This window comes from Eucalyptus grandis, chromosome 3, assembly GCF_016545825.1.
Source record: "Eucalyptus grandis isolate ANBG69807.140 chromosome 3, ASM1654582v1, whole genome shotgun sequence".
Lineage (NCBI taxonomy): Eukaryota > Viridiplantae > Streptophyta > Magnoliopsida > Myrtales > Myrtaceae > Eucalyptus > Eucalyptus grandis.
The window spans coordinates 21663092-21670875 of record NC_052614.1 but is presented as its reverse complement, the minus strand read 5'-3'; the positions used below and the strand labels follow the sequence as shown (position 1 = coordinate 21670875).

Sequence of the window (7784 nt, the reverse complement as noted above, 5' to 3'; positions counted from 1 at the left end):
TAACATGTCCTCCACCACAAAAATCACATGTCAAATTTTGAATTTTCATCACTAAAACACTCATATTATCTAGCTTTTTGTTGAGTGCTTCAAATTGTGCAGCAATTGCAACAAAAGCATCCACTTCGTGAACATCCGCTAACTTTTTGCATTGGTAGTCTCTCAGTAGGCAAATGATAACTATTGGACGCCATCCCCTCTAATAGATTGTAGGCTTCTTCTGGTGTTTTATTATTTAGAGTTCCTCTTACAGCTGCATCAATCATAGAACGAAGATTTGTACTAGAGCCATTATAAAAAGTTTGTACCTGCATCCATATGGGTAGTCCGTGATGTGGGCATCTCCTAAGAAATTCTTTGAACTTTCACATGCTTCATATAATGATTCATTATCCATTTGTATAAAATTAGTAATATCATTACGCATCTTCGTAGACTTTGCAGGTGGAAAAAACTTACCAAAAAATTTCTTAGCCATATCATTCTATGTAGTAATTGATCTTGCAGGAAGAGAAGAAAGCCAACTCTTAGCTTTGTCTCTAAGAGATAATGGAAATAATATCAATCTAATAGCGTCATATGTAACTCCATTATATTTAATGGTGTCACAAATTTCAAGAAAAGCATCGATGTGAGCATTTAGATCATCGCTTGGTAGCCCATTGAATTGCACTGATTGTTGAAGCATTTGAATGAGTGACGGCTTGATCTCAAAGTTGTTTGCTTGAATTGCAGGTCTTCTAATACTTGATATGGCGCCTTGAACTGTTGATGCAGCATAATCTCTTAAGAGTTTACGTGGATTTTCATTATAACCGTCTGCCATCTTCTTAGCATGATTTCTCTATTCTCTTAGTCACCTTTTGAATGTACGCTCGATTTCAAGATCAAGCTCAGCAAGTTTCCCTTGTTGGCTACGTGTCATAAACTGATGTACACCCTGAAAAATAAAACAAAACAAAAGTTAGATTAAACTTAGAATTATCTGGTATCAATATTAATTAGTATTAAACAAACGATCCCTAACAACGGCGCCAAAAACTTGTTCGTAAAATTATAAACGCAAGTGAACGTGTCGAACAAGTAATATAATGATAAGAAAAGTATCGTCTCATGAAGATCGATGATTAATAAACTAATTAAATACTAAAATAGATTAATTCTAAAATTTATCTAACAGATCAAATTATAGTTTAGAATAAATTAAAAACAAAATTTGAAGACTAAATGCAGTAAATCAATCAGATAAATATGTTAGAGCATCCGATTTCACCATAACCACCAGATATGAATTTCAGATTATTGTGGGTACAAGAACGATATCAAATATGTGATAACGGAATTTCCTAATCTATTTACTATCCTATCTCTAGGTATAGCAAACCTACTCAGCTTATTAATCCACTATATTTCCATGTGAATTAAAATAAACATGAGTGCATTAAAAACTATGAATATTCCCAGCTTACAATGAGTCTTTTGGGTCACCTTATCTCAAAAGCTACACAAATAACGTAGTATATTTCTATCCACGTTTAATTCATGGTTATATATTATAATGAGCAATTGCATATCATCACTTCTCAGTGTCAAATATGCACATCAGATCATTCAAGTGGTGGTCAGTCACTCAAAAGCCTTAAGCACAATAATATATAACTCACATGAATGAAATCAATTGCAAAACATAAAAATTATGAAATTCATATTATCATGGTTAGGCTACATCGTAGCCCTAACAGAATAAAATTAGAACATAGTAGCAAGAAATAAAAATATAAATTAAACTCAGCATCTTGAATCAAAGAACGAGAATTCTATCACCATTTTTGGCTTCTCTTCAAAATACTTGAAAAGCTCTAAAAAAAAAATGATCTAACAAAAAATCTAACTTCTCTCTCAATGGCTCTCAATGTTCTCCCATTTCGAGGATTTATCCAAGCTCCAAGCAATTGCACATAAAATCAGGGAGTAAATCAGAGGATTTTAATTTGATATCTATCTTCCACTGCTTCTTGATTTGAATTCCTGATTTTTTTTGCCATTATTTTCCTTGTATTCTCCATATCTCATTATTCTGCATAAACAAGGAAAATTCAAATAATCAGAAGGAAATCTAAATATTTTCATATAGATATCGCATTAATTGTTGCCTAAAATAGGTAAAATAACTTTATAAAAATAGAGTTATTAAACAAGCGAGGGCCAGCGAGTGAGAGCTGGCCAACCCTCACCAGTTCTAGGTGAGGGCGCACAAGCCCTCGCCTAGAAATAACGAAGCCCGCGATGCCCTCGCCAAATCAAGACAGGCGAGGGCTTGGCAACCCTCACTAGCTCCAAGCAAAGGGGGTGACCTCGGTTGGGGCCTTTGCCTAGCTAGATCTAGCAAGGGTGGCGACCTCACTCGAGGCCTTTGCCTAGCATGCCCTCACCTTCGCTAGCGAGGGCATCGCAACCCTCACCCAAAGCTTGCGAAGGGCACAACGCCCTCGCCTAGAGTTGATGAGGGTCGATTGGCCCTCACCTATGGCTAGTGAGGGTCACCAACCCTCCCTTGTGGCCGACGTTGGCCCTTGCCTATGGCTGAGGCCAACCAAATTCGAACCCCATAAAAAAAAGAATCATAAAAAATTCAAAATATTATTAAAATATTATTTATAAAGTGCAACCTCAATGCTGGCCATCCATGTTAGCAATTTTCAACCAAAATTGGCTAGATAGATTGAATTGATAAGAAGTGAAAAAGTTTATGATTAAATTAGCAAAATTGAAAGATTTATGATTGAATTAGTAAAAGTGTAATAGGTTGAAGACTTTTTGGATAATTTTCCGATTGTGGTTGATACGCATTTGTGGAGAATTATCATCATCAAGAATTTAACTTTTCTTTTCCTTTTCTGGTCCAAGAATCGTAGTTATTAGCTTATTTTAAGCTGTGGAGTTAACAATGGTAGGTCTGGAGACTTTGACGAGACTATTCCACTACAAATCCTTGTGTGATGAAGGCTTTGTACAGTGTGGTGCGCGTTTAAGTTTTCCAAATGCATGATTTATTTGACATATATTCCTTCAATCTTTTGTCGCTGCTCATCCGGAAAAACAGGCCATTGTGGGCTAGAGACTGGTGCACAATTGTCATAGAAGAGCTACTCTTAGAGCACGTTTGGTAACGATTCTTTCCCGAGAACAAATTCGGATCGAAATGATTCTTTTTATTATGTTCCCGAAACAATTTCTAAGCATTTTAAGCCATTTGAAAAGTGTCCAAAATTTATAATTTTGGAATAAAATTGTGTTTGGTACCGTGCTCATTGAATCTGTTTCAAATCAATTTCTTTTAATTTTTAAATAATTTTTCTTTTTTTCTTTTTTTCTTTTCTTTTTTTTTTCCTTTCTCTCTCATGTTCTTCTTTCGGTGGCCGAGTCGCCGGACCGATGACCAACCAAACGAGGGCCGGTGACCTCGCCAAGCGTCACCGGCCCTCGGTGAGGTCAGCCCTTGTCGGCCGAGCCTCACCGGCAGCTGGGCGAGCCCGCTTGGCCACCGACAAGCTCGCTGATGGCTGGGCTTGCCTTTGGCGAGCTCGCCGGTGTGGTTGCCAACAACTGGCGACAACAGCGGCAGACAGCAACCACGGGATGGCCGTCAATGAAGAAGAAGAAATGAGAAAATGGAAGAAGAGAATTTGGTTTTAATTCTTAGATTTGTTCCCAGAACAAGAATCGACTTTTTTTTCAATCTTAATTCTGCTCCAAATCTACTTCCAAGAACAAAAATTTGGTCAAACGCAATTCTAATCCTAAACTGATCCCGGGAACAAAAAATCAGAATCAAGCACTGTTTGGATGGTTACCAAACAATGGCTTACTTTCCAAATAATCCGTGGGAAACAAAAAGTCTTGGTCTTCTCCTTTCCCAATCGATTTTTATAGTATGGTACATTGGGGATGTTACTTCTGCGCATGGCAAATTTTTCTTTCGGGGCATTGATTAATGCAAAAATTGAAAGTTGATAGCGAAAGGAGAAGACCTAACCTCTCTTTCACGAAGAAAGAGACTTCTTGTTTAACTCTATATTTGAACAATTCCAAAACTTAATAATGCACATTAATTCTTAGTCATCGGGCAGCAATTATTGATGAAAAAGGCACACTAGCTCGTAAATTTCATCAGTTAACTTATAGTAAGGTATAATTAACTTTAGCAATGTCTCTCTACAAATCTTTAGATTTCTTTGGAGAGACTAATTGAAAATCCCAGCTGCCGACGTAATTGGACGATGCATTGAGAGATGATGTGCATCCAAACTCAATAACTTATTAATGAAGGCTTTGACACTCTCCATCATAAGCATCTACAAACTTTTCAAACGAGTTCTTTGCCAACTAATAAGCCAAGTACCCTTGTCAAATTTCCAATAGAAATCTGGCCGTAGGAAATTTTTTCAAGACTGACAAATTGATGCATGATGCCTACATGGGCAGGTCGAATCACTTTGATAATCTAAATCTATCAGTAAGAAAATCGATATTATCTAGAGTCTTTCCTTGGGCAATAGTAAAATTGTATTAGTTGGTAACAGAGCCTAAATCTGGCTGGTCTAGTTGATTTGAGAAGGCAAGGCCAACATCTCCAACAAGAATTGGAGCAATCTTGATTGTTAAGGCCTAACGATCCCCACCCTAACCAAGAAGAGGAGATTAACACCTTCCATGATGTTTATTTTTTACGCAGCTTGTGAAGTGGCTCCTTTGCTTCGTTGGTGTTGGAATCGCGATTCTAATGATTTCGATGTTAAAGTAGACATTTCAAACTTCCAAGGCACTTTTCCAAAGGAGGTAAGGAAGTCTTGATCAAAGCAGTTGTGCAAGCTATTCCTCGATACGCCATGTCTATCTTTAAAATTCCGATCTTGCTATGCAAATCTATTGAACAAAAGGTGGCTAGATTTTGGTGGCAATCTCAAGGAAACAAGTTGGGCATACATTGGCAAAATTGGGACATTCCCTTGCTTCGTGGTAGCTTGGATGATCAAACAATCGATGAAATCCTCAAAATTCATATTAGGCCGCAATACACACAAGATCAACTGATTTGGAAGGGGCGATCAAATGGTATTTATACTGTTAAAAGTGGCTATAATCAGATCAGATCAAGAGAGAGCAGAGTTAGTTAACATCTATCTTCATCCTCCTTTCAACCTCCAAAACGACTATGGACAAACATTAGGATGGTGCCGACTACTCCCAAATTACGTATCTTTCTATGGTCTTTATGCCAAAACGCTCTAGCAACTGGTGAAAATCTATACTATTGACATGTTATAACAAATCCTATATGTAGGTTATGTCGAGATTGTTGTATTTCTACAGTCCTTGAATCTACAGAACATCTATTCTTACATTGCCCTTGGACAACTAATGTATGGTCTCATCCACAGCTACAATTCAATGTTCAGCAAGTACATGCGCATCGGTTCGATGTCTGGCTACTACAAATATTAGATAAGGAGGACAACTCACAAGTTATTGTGGTAATTGTATATGTTTTGTGGCACATCTGGAAAACTAGAAATGATTTTGTTTTCCGCCGGAAAATCCCCAACCCAAATCAAGTTGTATTTGCTGCTCTCACCCATGCCTGATCTTACCAGAGCTGCCATGTGACCTTGCTGCAACAGAGTTCAAAGAAACAGTATACAGTTAGGATCGAAGTTAGGCTGCTAATAAAACCCTTACCGTCACAAGCTATGCTCAACCCTGTTCTAGGGCGCCACTGAATCGACACCTTCAACATCCACCTTTGGAACAAGTCTAGCGTCCCCCTGATCCTGGTGTGCTGAAGATAAATATTGACGCTTCCTTCCCTACAGCCTTAAACGAAGGTACTGTCGCTTGTGTTTTCTGTGATTCCTCAAGTAAGCTGATCGATGGCTTTGCCCGGCGCACCATCTCTGTTTCACCCCTGCAAACAGAAATGCAAGCCCTCAACTTTACTCTCCAATATTTGCCCAACAAAGGAAGGAATCAACATCATCTCCTTCTAGAATCCGACTGTCTGGCAATGGTAGAGGCGCTTCAAGACCCTAGCCGCACATCGTGGGAGAACATAGCTCTCTTTGCTGAGGCTGCGGCGCTGCTTCATCTTTTATATAACCTGCAAATGCGACACTGCAGAAGAGAAACAAACTTTGCGGCCGGCTGGGCCGCAAAGCCCCATGGGCAAAATCTTCTCCCCTCTAACTAGGCCAAATTCCCCCCTCCCGCTCTTTTCGATCTTCTAAGTACTAAGGCGTTAAACTCCTGTATTTTTGCTGATCGTGTATGAAGTTTTTCACCTTTCCGATCAAAAAAAAAAAAAACTTCCAAGGCACTATGCATCGGAAGACTTCATAGATTGGCTCGACAAAATTGAGCAAGTTTTTGATTATGAGAATATGGTGGAGAATCGAAAGGTGAAGCTTGTGGCCATCAAGCTTAGAAAAGCATGCTTTGATTTGGTGGGAAAATCTAAAGTGTCAAAGAACTCGTGAAGGAAAGCAGTGTATCTAGACATTGGATAAAACAAAGGAGCTCGGGAGGAAGCATGTCTCAAAAACGAAAAATTGTCCAAAAAGTCCGAGATCTATTGTACAACGGCTTATTTAGCTCTAAACATATCAATTGTGCTAATTTAATCTTAAATCTTTTAAGAAATTATTGATATAGTTTTAAACCTTTTAGTTGTGCTGATTTAGTCATAAACCTTTTGATAATTTGTTAATTTAATTCTAAATATTTTGACAGCTTGCCCATCTAGTCATTTTGACAAATTTTGGTTGAAAATCGCTAATGTGGATGTCGGCCGACCACCGGCCATCTTATATGGCATAGCCAATACTAATGTGGACAAATTTTGCAATTTTCTTCTTGTCTTTTTATTTTTATTTTTCCTTTTTCTTTCCCTTTGGCTTGTGGACGATAATTAGCGATGGCTGACAATCAGCCACGAGCAAGGGCCGATGAGGGTGCTGCGACCCACAATGGATCTTGAGAAGGCTTGCTTGTGGCCTGGGAGAAGGCTGCCCTCATCAGATCAAACAAGAGCTCGACCTTTGCCTGACCATAGGCCAAAGAGAAAGAAAAGGATAAAGAAACAAAAGGTAAACAAATGGAAATTTTTTATTAAAAAAATGCAAAAATTATCCACGTTAGTGCTAGCCATGCCACCTGGCCATGCCACCTAGGATGGTCGCCCATTGCGGAGTGTCCATGTCACATTTGCGACCTCTCTTTTGTCGTTTGGGGAAAAGAGAAGAGGTTTAGGAGTATTCACCTAAAGATGCAGACCAACAGCCCTGGATTAAGTGCAGACTCTCCCAAGCCCATACCTCACGCTACATTGGATTTTATATTTTAGTTCCTAACAACCTATGTATTTCTAGGAGTCGTCACTAGCTCATTTGGGTTGATTAGAAACTAATCAAGATGAGAGTGTTGTCTCGATTCCTACGCAACTAGAGATTTCTAAGAACGGGGACTTATTTACGCCAATGTTTCTATTAGCGTTTTTTGCGGTATTGCTAACTTGACTAAAAATGATCTTTTTATGTGAAAACTCAATTTTTGACCCAAGTTGACTTTTGATGAAAGGATTGACCAAAAAGTTAACTCAAAAATCAACCATTTGACTTTTCTAGTTTTTAATTAAAAGAATGAATAGGAAGGTGCTTAACAATGACGAGACAGAAGAAAAAAAATGAAAACAACACTTTTTTGTTCAAAAAACAAGCTCTATCGCAATT

General features: G+C 38.3%; 1 non-coding gene across 1 annotated transcript; it reads left to right on the top strand.

Moving 5' to 3' along the window:
- The first annotated feature begins 324 nt into the window (after window positions 1-324).
- LOC120292347 lies at window positions 325-429 on the top strand. Its single transcript, XR_005550143.1, has one exon. It is a non-coding gene; the product is annotated as a small nucleolar RNA R71 (small nucleolar RNA).
- Window positions 430-7784: the final 7355 nt, after the last annotated feature.